This window comes from Myotis davidii, unplaced genomic scaffold (assembly GCF_000327345.1).
Source record: "Myotis davidii unplaced genomic scaffold, ASM32734v1 scaffold10, whole genome shotgun sequence".
Taxonomy (NCBI): domain Eukaryota; kingdom Metazoa; phylum Chordata; class Mammalia; order Chiroptera; family Vespertilionidae; genus Myotis; species Myotis davidii.
The window spans coordinates 1749081-1764335 of NW_006283544.1; the positions used below are offsets into that span (position 1 = coordinate 1749081).

The 15255-nt window shown below is 38.9% G+C and overlaps 1 long non-coding RNA gene across 1 annotated transcript in view; it reads right to left on the reverse strand.

Annotated features, from left to right (window-relative positions):
• The window catches only part of LOC107183260, a 13624-nt gene extending 6254 nt beyond the window's left edge, over positions 1 to 7370 (reverse strand). The window contains exons 1-2 of the long non-coding RNA XR_001514052.1: positions 6526 to 7370; positions 4579 to 4587 (exon numbers count right to left, since the gene is read on the reverse strand). This is a non-coding gene — a long non-coding RNA (uncharacterized LOC107183260). The remainder of the gene's footprint in view (positions 1 to 4578; positions 4588 to 6525) is intronic.
• Positions 7371 to 15255: the final 7885 nt, after the last annotated feature.

Genomic DNA, 15255 nt, shown 5'->3' on the forward strand with positions numbered 1-15255 from the left:
GGGGGGGGGTGAGGGCATGAGCGGAGGGGGGATGTGGTGACAGGGACACATATGTAATATCTTAATCAATAAAAAACATATTAAAAAGCAAAAAAAAAAATCTGGGGTAGCAATACTTATATCAGACAAAAGAGAGACTTCAAAACAAAGGCCATAAGAGGCAAAGGAGGACATTACATAATACTAAAGGGATCAATCCAACAAGAGCATATAACCCTTGGAAATGTACATGTACCAAATTAGGAGCACCTGAGTCAGTGATTCTCAACCTTCTGGCCCTTTAAATACAGTTCCTCATGTTGTGACCCAACCATAAAATTATTTTCATTGCTACTTCATAACTGTAATGTTGCTACTGTTATGAATCGTAATGTAAATATCTGATATGTAGGATGGTCTTAGGCGACCCCTGTGAAAGGGTCGTTCGACCGCTAATGGGGCCATGACCCACAGGTTGAGAACCGATGACCTAAGTATATATAGAAAATCCTGGTGAATATAAAAGGAGAGATCGACAGTAATACAGTCATAGTAGGAAATCTTGACACCCCACTGAAATCAATGGATAGATCTTCCAGACAAAAAAATCAACAAGGCAACAGCAATCTTACACAACACACTGGACCTGATGGATTTAGTTGATATTTAGAGAATATTTCATCCCAAAGCAGCAGTATATATAATCTTTTCAAGTGCATATGGAACATTCTTTAGGGTAGACCACATGTTAGGAAACAAAACAAGTCTTAATAAATTCAAGAAGATTGAAATCATATCAAGCATCTTCTCTGACCACAATAGTATAAAACTAGAAATCAATTACAATTTTAAAAAAATGAAAACACTCCAAACACATGGAGGCTAAACAACATGTTATTAACCAATAAAAATGAACCCCAAATGTATGGGACACAATGAAAGCAGTTCTGAGAGGGAAATTCATAGCATTACAGGCCTACCTCAAAAAGCAAGAAAAGTCTCAAATAAACAATCTGACCCTCCACCTAACAGAACTAGAAAAAGAATAACACCCTGGCTGAAATAGCTCAGTGGTTGAGCATTGACCTATGAACCAGGAGGTTATGGTTCAATTCCTGGTCAGGGCACATGCCGGGGTTGTGGGCTCCATCCCCAGTGTGGGTGTGTAGGAGGCAGCCGATCAATGATTCTCTCTCATCATTGATGTTTCTATCTTTCTCTCCCTCTCCTTTGCTCCCTGAAATCAATTTAAACAAAATTTTAAAAAGAAAAGAAAAAGAATAACAAAGTCCAGAGTAAGGTGGGACGATCAATCAGGGGTGCCGCAATTGCCCCAAAGAGAGAGGTCCAGACCACTGACCAGTGGGCTGCACTGGGTGGGCAGGGCCTACCTCTTTGGGGTGATCGATGCCCCAAAGAGGGAGGCCCACGCTACCCTGTGGCAGCACTGTGGTGGGTGAGCGGGGCCTCCCTCTGCAGGGTTCCCAGATTGTGAGAGGGTGCAGGCTGGGCTGAGGGACCCTCGCCCCACTCCCCCAGTGCAAGAATTTTGTGCACCAGACCTCTAGTGTTGAATAAGAGTAGTGAAAGCAGACATTCCTGTCTTGTTCTTGATCTTAAGGGGAACTAACAAACAAAATAAAAACAAACTCATAGATACAAAGAATAGACAGACAGCTCTTAGAGGGGAGGGAGCTTGGGGGGCTGGGTGAAAAAGGTGAAGGGATTAAGAAAAGAAACAGACACAGACAACAGTATGATGATTGCCAGAGGGGAAGTGGGGTGGGGAGGGGGAAGAAGGCAAAATGCGATAAATAGTGGCAAAGAGACTTGACTTTGAGTAGTGAGTGCACTATGCAGTGTGCAAATGATGTGCTACTGAGTTGTACACTTGAAACTTGTATTAACCTATGTCATACCAATAGATTCAATTTTTAAAAAAGTGTAGTCCATGGAATTGCACTGGTGTGTGATAATACCAATGCAAATATTCAGAATAAACACTCAGAAATTTATATAAAAATTTCACAAAGTAATTTTATGTCTATCACATCTAATAGTAAAAATTTTTGGCTGTTACTTCATATACCTTTATTTCATTTTTCTATTAAATATTTAACATTTTCTTGAAAAGTTTTTTTATTAATATTCCAGTCCTCTCATTTTTGTCTTTTTATTTTTAAATAATCAGTCTACAATACAGTGTGGAGCAAAAGTAGGTTTACAGTTGCTCATGTGAAAAATAATACAATGATTAATAATCAATAATATAAGAATAGGCTACATCATGAAAAATGGTTAATGGTGTGAAAAAATTATGACCTAAGTAGAAAAAGAAAAGAAGAATACAGAAGAGAATGTAAAGCATAGCCCCTGAGATTGCAAAATGGATTTTTGAATGGCAGTACATAGTTTATCTCTGAATGGTGCCTAGAGTAGGAGAGTACTAGGTTAGTCTCTGAAAAATACATGTTAGAACAATATGAATTTATTTTATTCTTTCAGCTTAACTACATTTTCTACAATGAACATGCAATATTTTGAAATGTGAAAATTTAATGAATAGTATCACTTTTTCTTTGGGGGTGGGGGAGGTTATAGGCTTATTGTAAGGAAGAATTAAGCCCATGTTTTGTTCTTTGTCTGCATTATTCCATTCAGTTTAGGTTATTAGATCATCATTAACTTTTCCATAAGGAAAGGAATAATATATTTTAAAAATCACGTTTAAGTTGTTTTTAATGTAACAATATTTTCATATATTTTACAGATAAAATATCTGAAAAATTAGCAGCAGAACCTCTGCTTCTGGGTCATAAATGGTGTTCATTGTACACAGGCAAATTCTAAATAATTAAGTAGTATTAAATAATGAAAACAATAGAGAGAGAGGCTATACTTATGAGTGACAACGCTATCAGTCAAATTTCCATAATAACTAACATTTTACTGTGGGCTGTGTGCAAATGATGTGAACATAACATTTATGTCTGAAATAAAACTCTTCAATTGTTTTACTGGGGGGAAAAAAAAGGCTGGAGGAAGAAAACATCTAATTTTAATGTAACACTAAATCCAAAGGCAGTACAGCTGTTTGGTTGTGGTTGTTTAGCTCAGCTGTTTTATTCTGAGAAAAGCGCAGCTGCCTTTTGATGTCTGTTATTCAAGACTGTTCTTCAGAGGAATTAAATGGATGAGCGCTCATAGACCACTGGGGGTTCAGCTTCCTCTCTTACTGCAGTGCCATTTCTTGGTGCGGTTCTTCATGTTTCAACATCGGCTAATGCAAGTTCCTTCCCTTGTACCTTGCCTTTCCCTCCAGAATTCTGCTCCTAAGAGCAGCACTGTTGGTGGAAGAGTAAATTCAAGGGCAATTTTTGAAAAGCTACTCAGATTTAAAATGCTATCTGGATGATATTAAGAAATGATTAATTTTGATGTATGAAATGACAGTGCATGGTTGTTTTTTTTAATAACCGTTAAGTGCTACATACTGAAGTAGTTACAAATGAAATGATACGTCTCACATTTGCTTTGAAATAATCAAGGGGATTATTCTTTCAAAGGGAGGAAGACAGGGAAAGGGTGGGAGTATAGGTAAATTAAGGTTGGCTGTGAGTTGATAATTGTGAAAACTAGATAGGGGGGTGAGGGAGTGTGCATTACATTGTCCTCTCCACTTTTCTATTTGTTGGAAAATTTCCATAATAAAAAGGTTTTTAATTTGATAAATTAAAACGACACAAACATAAGCATTACATGAAATGACTCTTCAGTTCCACATCCACAGATCTATCCTACAAGAAACACTCGTCCACATGCACGCACTTATGTGGAAAGTTGTTTCCTTTGACACTGTTTGGAGTAACAAATCATTGGAAACTGCATTCTTGTTCAACAATGAGGAATGGTTAAAATGAACTGTAACTTATTCCACTGTTTTTATGCCCTCTTCCCCCAATGTAGAGTTCGTTAATATCGGGTAATGTTATGTTAATAAAAGAAGATCCTACTTCTAAGGACCCTGAATGACATTCCAAGGAGGAAATCCCGACTGAATGGAAGTCTGGCAGTTCGCTGAGTGAGAGCCGTTGAGCACGGTGCTAAGGCCCTAAAGGGGGAGCAGTATCTACCTGGAAATCAGATGGGTAGCTACGCTCACAGCCTTGGTGACTCAGAACAAGAGAGTGCTGACGAACACATGGTGATGTCACCATTTCCTGCCGCAGGACGTCTCCAAGAGGAGGAGTGGACAGCAGGTAGAAAAGATCAAAGGCCGGGAACATCCCCCTCCTCCCCGTTATTCTTGTCTCCTTTTAGATATAATCTCAAGGAATGCACTTGTCATTCTGTTCCTACAGCGCCCGTATTCTCCGGCTTGGATGAGATTTTTTTTCAAGTCAGCAGACAAAGCACTCCTTTGGGGCCCACCCAAGCTCTGGGGTCTGTTCCTACACAGGACAGCTCTGATCCTCCACAGTTTTTTCCAAGGCACAGTCAGGATCCGAGCTTCTCTCTAAACAGATTAATCCATTTACCAGCTTCTTATCAGGGCTCACCTGCTACTCTCAGCAGGCCCAGGCATGCTGCACCCGAAACCACTGACTCCTGCCCCAAGGGGAGGGTGGGAAGCCCTCTAGAAGAGCTGACAGTTACCTCATGTCCAGTTTCCCTAATTCCTCAACTCTGATAGGCCACCCTATGCTTAGAGTGAGTCTCCTGACTTGAGACAGGTATGCTATTGTGGAGTCCAGAGGTGAAATCAGAACACCCATCCCTGTGTCTTGCTATGTTTCTATGAGGAAAAACAAGTCAGTTAACCTTCATTTTCCTCATGTACAAAAGTGGTACAATAATAAGCACATTATAGGATTAATGTGTGTTAACGGACCGAGGGCAGTACCCTGGCGCATAATATATGTTGGTTATGTATGACAAACTGCCTGGTTTTCAACACATTCCCTGGCTATGGCTGTAACCATCAGGCTTACAATATTGTGTCTAATCAACTGATTAATTTGGGTTCGATTCCCAGTCAAGGGCACGTACCTGGGTTGCAGGTTCAACCCCGATTCAGTCAGGGCATGTGAGGGAGGCAATCAATTGATGTTTTTCTCTCACATGGATGCTTTTCTCTCTCTCTCTCTCTCTCTCTCTCTCTCTCTCTCTCTCTCTCTCTCTCTCTCTCTCTCTCTCTCTCTCTCTCTCTCTCTCTCTCTCTCTCTCTCTCTCTCTCTCTCTCTCTCTCTCTCTCTCTCCCTTCTACTTTCTCTTAAAAAAAAATCAATGGAAAAATATCCTTGGGTGAGGATTAACAACAACAAAAAAAGGGGGAAATATCTCCTTGTAGCTTCTCAGTCTGTTAACATTTGGTGTGACAGTTGACAAAGTAGATTTAGGTCCACCATTTTGCTATTTGTCTGTCCCCACTCTTTGTTGTTGTTGTTCCTCTGTTCCTACTTTCCTGCCTTCTTTCTAATTATTTGGGAAAAAATGTTTAGAACTCTAATTTAATTTACCTACCATTTTTGGTTTGTTTGTTTGTTTTTTAGCTATATCTCAATTTTCTTACTGGTTACTTTAGGGATTACAGTATACAGCTTTAACTTTTCACAATCCAGAGTTAATATTGTGCTACTTCATGTAAAATGCAGAAACCCTGTAATCATGTAAGTCCTTTTTGCTATAATTGCCAAATGTATTACATCTCTGTTACAAGTTCCATAAGACCATGAAATCATTTTTGCTCTAAATACATGAAATGTAAAGAAATTAGCAGGGAAAAAATTACATTTGCAAAATACCTCTAATTTTCTTAAAAGAAAATCTCCGTAGTAAATTGCCTAGAAGATCTAAGCACTTTATACCTAACATTATAATATTCAGTTCCTTCTTATTTTCTCCAAGGAAGGGGCTTTACTTTTCATTTGGCTCATTTTTCATTTTCAAACCTAGCTTATCTGAAGCCATTCCAGAATTATAAGCAGTTTTTAAAAACATAGTATTAAACAAAATCTTTCCATTTGTTTAACTTTGGGCCAAAACATTAACATTGCCACTAATTTCATAAGAATCACATTGTCGAGGCAAGAAACTAACACATCTTTCAACAAATAAATACCTTACATTCTGATAGGTATGTGTCCCAATTATGCCCCAATCAATTAATTATCTGCCTAGATTTAGTGGGGCATACGCAGGTGACCAGGGGTCAGCAATAACGGCCTATCCCCTGGTACTTCAATGTCTCTAGACCATGGTTCTCAACCTTGGCTGCATTAGAATCACCTGGGAATCTTTTTAAACTCCTGATTTCTGGGCCTCATCCTCCGGAAATTCTGTTTGTTACTAATGTTGTGGCCCCACCCCATAACAAAGAAACAATTTCCGGAGGATGAGGCCCGAAAATCAGGATTTTAAAAAGATTCGCAGGTGATTCTAATGTGCAGCCAAGGTTGAGAACCACTGGTCTAGACCCTTGAGCCGAACCGGAACACATGAACACACAAGACAGAATTAGTATGCAATCACACAAGGTCTATTTACCTATTCCTAGTGGGTCCTAGGCTCCAGCAAAGGCCACCCGGTGATGCACACCGAAAGACGGACAACGAAGACGGGGACAGACAGGCGGCCGCAGTTGGTTCAGGCTTGCACAGCAGAGCAGTCAGTCCGGGGCTTGTCTCACGGAGCGACACGGAGTCCTCCTCTCATCAGGCAGGAGACCTCGACTGAAGACGGTCGGGTGCTTATATAGCTGGTAGTAAACAACTTGTGTCTTATCGTGTGGGCCAGACGGTGTGCCTTATGCTAGGAGCAGGGCGTTTACACTTTAGGGGCTTAGGGCGTTTACATCAAGATATTGGGACGTCCACCATGTTTATTACATTTTGGAAGTTACAGAGTATTGGGGTCTCCACACAGCAAACATTTCACACATTAGAGAAGTTTCCGTATGACCCTAATATTATAACAGTATGAGAGACGATCTCTGTGGTTCTATTGGCCCTTTCCATTTTGTAATAACCTGCTCATCATTTGGTAGATATTTTTACAGTGACCAAAACAGCATTTAATACATCCAGCATGAATCTCCAAGGATGCTACAGTTATAAATGTAGGTAATTAAAACTTCTATTTCTGTTTCTGTAGAATTTGTGAAGTATTGTGGGGGAAGCAGGTTAGGGAACTAGAGACTTTCCTGAGTCGCTATTACAGTGATGACCAAGGTAATCTGGTACTGCAATCCTATAAAACCTCGGCCTGTCCACCGCCTCCTATACGCCTTGTGAAAGGCGAAAGAAGACAGGTCGCTGAGGCGCTCCTGGCTAATTCACCTGGAGAAGGGTAAGTGCAAAGGAATTCAGAACCCAGAGGCAATTAAAACTCCAAGAGGAATCGCTAACATTTCAACAATACTTACATTTGCAACAATATTTACCTTTGCAAAGCCTTTTGTGTTTGACAGGAAATCATTGTGGTTGTGCTAGTTTTTCGTTTATTGTTTTGTGTCATTTTTAAGAGAGCTCTATAAACCATAGAAAATAAAACAAAGACAGATAAATTACATCAGTGGTTCTCAACCTTCTGGCCCTTTAAATACAGTTCCTCATGTTGTGACCCAACCATAAAATTATTTTCGTTGCTACTTCATAACTATAATGTTGCTACTGTTATGAATTGTAATGTAACTATCTGATATGCAGGATGGTCTTAGGCGACCCCTGTGAAAGGGTCGTTCGACCGCTAAAGGGGTCGTGACCCACAGGTTGAGAACCGCTGAATTACATCTACACACACCTCCAAGAATTTACAATATTAGTTATCATGCTTTATATTTGTGAAAGTCATTTTTTTTATTTTAAACCTTAAGGTTTGGACAGTGTTTTTAAGCAAAAGGTAATTTTTTTTGTTTGCAATTCAATTGAGCATGCTTTTCTTTAAAAGCAAATTTCCCTATCCCTTTAGACACACAGAAAATTAGCAATACATATCATGTTTTTATTTCAGTGTCTCTGCAGTAGACATAGGACAAGATACTAATCTAATTCACAGTGGTACAGTGATGATGAATTATTGATTATTTTCAAAGAGTTGTGCCTTCTTAGATAACATTTTCTATGTAAACACAAAGTGTATTATTTCCTTTGTTCATTTTAGGGTGAAAAAGAAATAAATATCACTTTATGTTTTTTTTTTTAATCTTTGTATCTTTCAAAAACATAAGAAATTGATGTACTTAGCAAAGTAAGTTCATTTAAATCCAAAAGATTTCGAAGGTGGCCTTGAATCCTATCATGTTGATCCCAGTATACCCATCTTTTTTTAGCAGAGTGATACTCTCGAATATTGCAATTTGTAATATTGCAATAGTCAATATTGTAAAATCCTGCAATTTATAATAGTCAAACTTTAAAATGCTCTTATTCTGCTTTCAAGAATTTTCCTACTATAACACAAAACAACAGACTTTTAATAATTTCTGGTGAGAACTCATGACCAGTGTTTTTACTTTTTAATCAGAGTTAGATCATACCTAATATTTCTTCTATCTTTATGAGGTAGTTTTACATAGTTCTTTATTTAGTTAACACATATTTATGGAGCATTTACTATGTGCCAAGCCCAAAATTTAGAAACAGAGAAAAGTGGTTCATTTGTGCCTTTTTAAAAGATAACATCTTGTATATTTCTGTACTTTATAAACCATAGACCTCAATACAGACGGCCAGTGAATAAAGTTGTTTTGTTCAATGTCGTTTCATTATAATGTTGATGGGGCAGGGGGCAGGGAATTGATTCCCAAGGCCAGGGCCACTGTCTGTCTGCACATTCCTCCCGGGTTTGCTGGGTTTTCTCTGGCTCCTTCCGTTTACTCCCACATCCAAAAGATGTGCACGATAAGTGAAATGGCGATCTTACTTGTCCCAGGCTGATGGTGGGTGTGGGTGAAATGCACCCTGTGATGGAAGGGCGTCCGGTCCATGGTGGGTGCCCACCTTGTGCCCTGAGTTGCTGGAATAGGCTTTGGCCACTCACAACGATGAACTGGGATAAGCAGGTTGGAAATTAAGGATCTTCTCTGTCTTTAATGTCGACACATTTATAGAGTATTTCATAGCTCACATTTATTTCAATGTTTCCTATTAGAAGTGTTTGGGATCCTTATTAGAAGTTTGGTAACAATTTTGTGAACAGACATACGCTGCAGGAACTTACCTCTATTTTGTATCAATTAGCCTCGGGAAAAATTGGTTTCGTTGTACCTCATTTCGCTGAAAGTCTATAGAGCACTATAACACTGAGGACCTACTGTATTAGTTCCCAAAGCACATTGCTTTTAAACCCTAAATACCATTGTACCTGACTCTTAAACCTACACTTCTCCAGTTTTCACCTGTGCTGTGCGCTGATCTTCATGTTAGAAACTGAGCCTGTTCTTATACAAACTGTCAAAGGTGATATGATGCCAGGGGAGGTACAGTGTTGACCGTGGCAAATTATCCAGCAATTTTCAAGAGAACTATGGGGTTTGCATTTAACTCTTTATGGGCCTATTGGCCTTCTTCCCCTCCTCTTCGTCCTTCTGTTTGTTTTTATTGAAATTATAAACACGTGTGGTTTAAAAAGGTAAATACCTCTACAAAGCTTTTTAATATAAAATCAACAATCCCACCCTCCTTCTACTATTACTCTATCCCTAGAGACATCCACATTCAACTATTGTAGCCTTTCTTCAGTGTTTACCTCCATATTTCTACATAACACCTAGCATTGTCATCTCTTCAGTTGTACAACTTTTTGTTTTACATGGAATAATTTCGAGTTTGTGTGTGTTTGTGTGTGAGTGATTTTTTTTGTTTTGGTTGGATTTCCATACATAAATCTATAACACCCCAAATATTCACCAGTTGTCTAAATCAGGGGTCAGAAACTTTTTTTTATAAAAGAGACCGATTGTGAATATTTTAGGCTTTGTGGGTCATATACAGTTTCTGCTGCATATTTTTTTCCAACTTTTTAAAAATGTAAAAACCTCTCATAACTCACAGGCAGGAAGTTTCAGGCCTTGGGTTATTTCTGGACTTTGGGCTACAGTTTGCCAACTGTAGTCTAAATCGTCTTGAAAGACATTCAGATGTATCAGGTATTCCATCAATTTCATAATCTTGAAGAAGATTCTTCTATAGATTAAAATTTTTTTTTATTATTTCAGAGAGGAAGGGAGAAGGAGAGAGAGATAGAAACATCAGTGATTAGAGAGAATCATTGGTCAGTTGCCTTCTGCATGACCTGTACTGGGGATTGAGCCGGCAACACGGGCATGTGCCCTGATGGGGAATTGAACCATGACCTCTTGATTCATGGGTCTCTGCTCAACCACCGAGCAACCGGCCAGGCAAGATTCTTCTAGAGGTTTTTAACTTGTTCTAGCCTGAACTGGTTGCCCTTGATTCCTAGAGTACACTGTCTTCTTTATTCTGCTCTGACCATTATCCTGAAGATTCAGCTTCACCTCTCATCTGTGCAGGGTTCCATCTCCATTAACCAATGTCTTTCTCTTTCTTGATTTATTCCCTCATTCTGGTGAAGTGCAGGCTTCAGTAGCTTTGTGAGAGGTAAAAAAGTAAAAATTTTGAGACCTTGCATGTTAAAAAGAGTCTTATTCTTTCCTCACACTTGATTGACATAATGTGGCTGGGTATAAAATTACAGATTAAGCATCATTTTTCTTGAAAATCCTATAGGTATTTCTCCACTGTCTTCTAGATCTCGGTGTCACTAGTGAAAAGTCTGAAGCAATTGAGCTTTTATTCTTCTTTTGGAGTGGAGACTAGTTGATGATTCCCTAGTCACAGTGTGTATGTGTTGGAGTGTGTTGGTGGGAGAGGTGGCAGGGAGGGGGAAGAGGGAGGAAAACTAAGGTATTAAAAACTTCTTAGACAAATTGTTCTAAAAAATTGTAGTTTGTCTCCACTTCTAGAAGTACTTGATGCTACAAATTCTTGAGATCTTTTGGGATATCTGTGGGAGTTAGAATTAGGTTATTTCCTGGTTTTCTCCACTACTGTTCTAGGATTCTGCTTTTTCAATTCCGCTCAGTTTGTTGCCTCTTCTATTTAGCTCTTTCCAGGTCCCACAAATCTGTTGGTGTTTCTATTTTTCTGTGCTCCTCACAGGTTTATGCCTTGTAAGTGGCAGTGGTGGGGAAACCCTTTCATTTCAGTTGGGTTTTAGGAAGCTGCAAAATTAGATGCATGTAATCTAACATTTTTACCTAGAAGTTTATATGTGCTTCTTAGTTTTCCATTCCTTTCATATATATCATCATTCAAATGTCTTTGACTTTCAAATAGCATTAACCTTTTTACCTTTATATTCAAGAATATTACCATTTCTATAGCTCCAAATGCTTTCATGGGTGATATGCACTAAGAAGAATAAAGATTGCTGGTTTACAAAAAAAATTCTGAGTTTTCATGTAACAAACTCTTTCAATCACAAATAGCTCTCATGATTATATATATATAATAGTCACCGTGAAGGTAATTGTCAGGTTTTGTCACCTGAACACTGGTATGGTAAAAAAAAAAAAAGTTTCATGTTGATTAGTTTAACACTGCAGTGAAGAATCTAACCAAAGACAGAATTTAGTTAACTTCAAAGTAGAGACCAGATTTAGTAATGGAGAGTAAAGCCCTTCTTTGTTATGTTATGGCCCACAAGTTAATCCAGAAAGCTCTGGTGGGCTTAGTTGCAGATAGGAAAAGGAATCAAACTAGATTTTGAGGAACATTTTTATGTAGGCAGGCCAAGTCATGCTTATCTGGGATTCTCTAATTGAATGCCATGAAATGATGCACTTACCACAAGCTGCAACAGCAGAATTTAAATGACAAAATGAAGCAAAACAAAAAACAAGATAACTGGGAAGTGGAGATGAAAACTTAATTGAACGAAACTCAGAGCATTACTTACCTGAAATCAAGCCACAAGATTGCCTTCTGGTCAATTGGAACCTGATATATTATCAATTTTCATCTAGTTGGAATAGCTTGTTTATCCCGAGATTGGTCAGAATATGTTTGAAACCAAATATTCATTTAATGGATGCACTAATAATCAGCAATTAAATTATTTGCAGAGTTGAAGGGTATTAGTCATAGTTGTCTAAAATAATTTTCCCTTGAAAACACCCTAATTATGTTTAAAAATTCACAAGGCATTACCTGTTTGCTCACCTTATAATCTGTTTCATAGTCACACACCTGATCAACAATCTAACACCAACATTATAGCAACAATGCTATAGTGTTGCTATAGCGAAGAGGAAAGTTGGCGATAATTAGATTGATTCCATTCCTACAGGGCTTAAGCCATTTCATACAGCACCATAATTATTTTTGACATCTACTTTATCAATAAGAGCAAGAAATACAAAGACAATCTAAGAAGTGATGTTTCTTCCAAGGAGTTGACAATCTCAGGAGGAAAAAAACACATATATGCATAATCCATGGACACAGACAATAATATGGTGAAGGTGGGGGGGTGGGGCAGGTGCAGAGTGGAGAGGGTCAATGGGGGGGGAGGCAGAGGGGACATCTGTAATACTTTAAACAATAAAGATAAATTAAAAAGAAAAAAAACCACAAGAAATACACTTATGTTAGAAAATAATTCAAATGCTAAATTATCATGTCTCCAAATACAAAAGAAGTTCCAATGAGTGTGGTTAATAAAGATGGAGAGTCTGAAAGGAGTTTTAGCAGACAAGGATTCGAGCAGGTAGCAGATAAGAAAGGAGTTAGGGGAGCCCACAGAAGTGAGGGAACTAGGACTCGAAACATTTGTGCTCTGTAACCTGGGGTAAAATAGTATTTAAGTTTTAGGAAGATTAATACAATTAAGTGCTGGGAACCAAAATAAGAGTGAAAGTTTCTACTCACAAGAAAATTTCATAATTCATAGAATTATCAATTACAACTGAATACTGATAGATACACCCCTGATTTGTTACTGGACATATATAAGGAGTTGCTCAAAAAAAACTATAGCCTCCCTAGTTCAATTTCTAGAAATAAATTTAAGCCAAAAAAAAAAAAAATTAGAAAAGTTTTTCTCCCAATGAGAAATTCTGGCTAGGGAGTGATTTGTATTATATTCTCAAACTGGATATTAACTTGAATGACAGGGAAGAATGAGGACTCAAGAGGCTAAATATACAATAGCTAAGATTTGGAAACGGTGTAAGTGCCCATCAGCAGATGGATTAAAAAACTGTGGTACATCTACACAATGGAATACGATGCTGCTGTAAAAAAGAAGGAACTCTTACCATTTGCAATGGCATGGATGGCCCTGAAGATCATTATGCTAAGCAGAATAAGCCAGTTGGAGAAGAGGACTCAAGAGGCTAAATATACAATAGCTAAGATTTGGAAACGGTGTAAGTGCCCATCAGCAGATGGATTAAAAAACTGTGGTACATCTACACAATGGAATACGATGCTGCTGTAAAAAAGAAGGAACTCTTACCATTTGCAATGGCATGGATGGCCCTGAAGATCATTATGCTAAGCAGAATAAGCCAGTTGGAGAAAGATAAATATATCAGAGCATAACCAATGCACACAGAGAGTAGGGGGGTGAGGGTAGGTGCTTGGTTGTGGAAGTAGCCAGGGAGAGGTCAATGGGGGAAAAGAAGACATATGTACTACTTTAAACAATAAAGAATTTAAATTAAAACAAACAAAAAGAGGCTGGATAAACTTATGATGCCATACTATATAACTGAAATTTCCCTTCAGCTCTAACATCAGAGATATTCCCATTTATTGAAAATATATAAAATATATAATAATCATACTGATTCTTTGCTTTTCTAAAAATAGTTTTTGCCCTAGCTGGTTTGGCTCAATGGATAGAGCGTTGGCCTGTGGACTGAAGGGTCCTGGGTTCAATTCCAGTCAAGGCCACATGCCTAGGTTTCAGGCTCGATCCCTAGTAGTGGGCATGCAGGAGGCAGCCGATCAATGATTCTCTCTTATCACTGATGTTTCTATCTCTCTCTCCCTCTCCCTTACTCTCTGAAGTTAATAAAATATATTTAAAAAAACAATAAAAAGTTTACTCTAAAAGTTTAGATTTATAGAATTACTATAAAGATAAAATGGAATTCGTTATATCCCTCCCTATTCTCTATTCTCTATAACTAGAGGCCCAGTGCATTGGACATGCCTCTTGCAATCCGGGACCACTGGCCCCTAACCGCTCAAATGCCTGCCTGCCTAATCGCCCCTAACCACTCTCCCCTGCCTGCCTGATCGCCCCTAATTGCCTCTGCCTTGGCCCCCACCACCATGGCTTTGTCCAGAAGAATGCTTGGAAGGATGACTGGTCTAATTAACATATTATCCGTTTATTAGTATAAATAATAAAAGGGTAATATGCTAATTAGACTGGAAAGCCAAACAACCTTCCTGACATCATCTCGGATATCCTTCCAGATGAAGCTGCAGCAGCAGGGGCCGAGGCAGAGGTGGTTAGGGGAGATCAGGCAGGCAAGTGAGCAGTTAGGGGCAATCAGACAAGCGGTTAGGGGCGATGAGGCAGGCAGGCAGTTGAGCGGTTAGGAGCCAGTGGTCCTGGATTGCGAGAGGGAAGTCTGACTGCCAGCAGTTGGACAGCCCCCGAAAGGGTCCCAGATTGCCAGAGGGTGCAGACCAGGTGAGGGATCCTCCCCTCCCCCGCACTCCCCCAAGGACGAATTTCATGCACCAGGCCTCTAGTAGTTTATATTAGTGTGACGCATTTGTCGAAAGCAATGAACCAATATTAAAACATTAAATTCCAGCCCTGGACAGTTGCTCAGTGGATAGAACATCAGCTCACATACAGAAGGGTCGTGGGTTCAATTCCAGTTAAGGTGCGTACCTCAGTTCCCAGCCCTGGTCAGGCACATGCAGGAGGTAACCAATGTGTCTTGTCTCTCCCCCTCCCTTCCACTCTTTAAAAATCAATGGGAAAATATTCTCAGGTGATTAACAAAAAAAAAAAATAAACAAACATTAAATTCCTTATTTTAGTCACATTTTCTATTTTTCCCTAAAGTGTGTTTTCTGTGCCAGAACCCCATATAATTTACATTACACTTAGTTGTCATGTTTCCTTAAGCTTCTGTTGACAGCTTCTCTGGTTTTCCGTTTTTCATGATATGCACAGTTGAGTACTGCGTAGGTTTTGTTTTTATTAGAGAGGAGACATCAGTGGAGG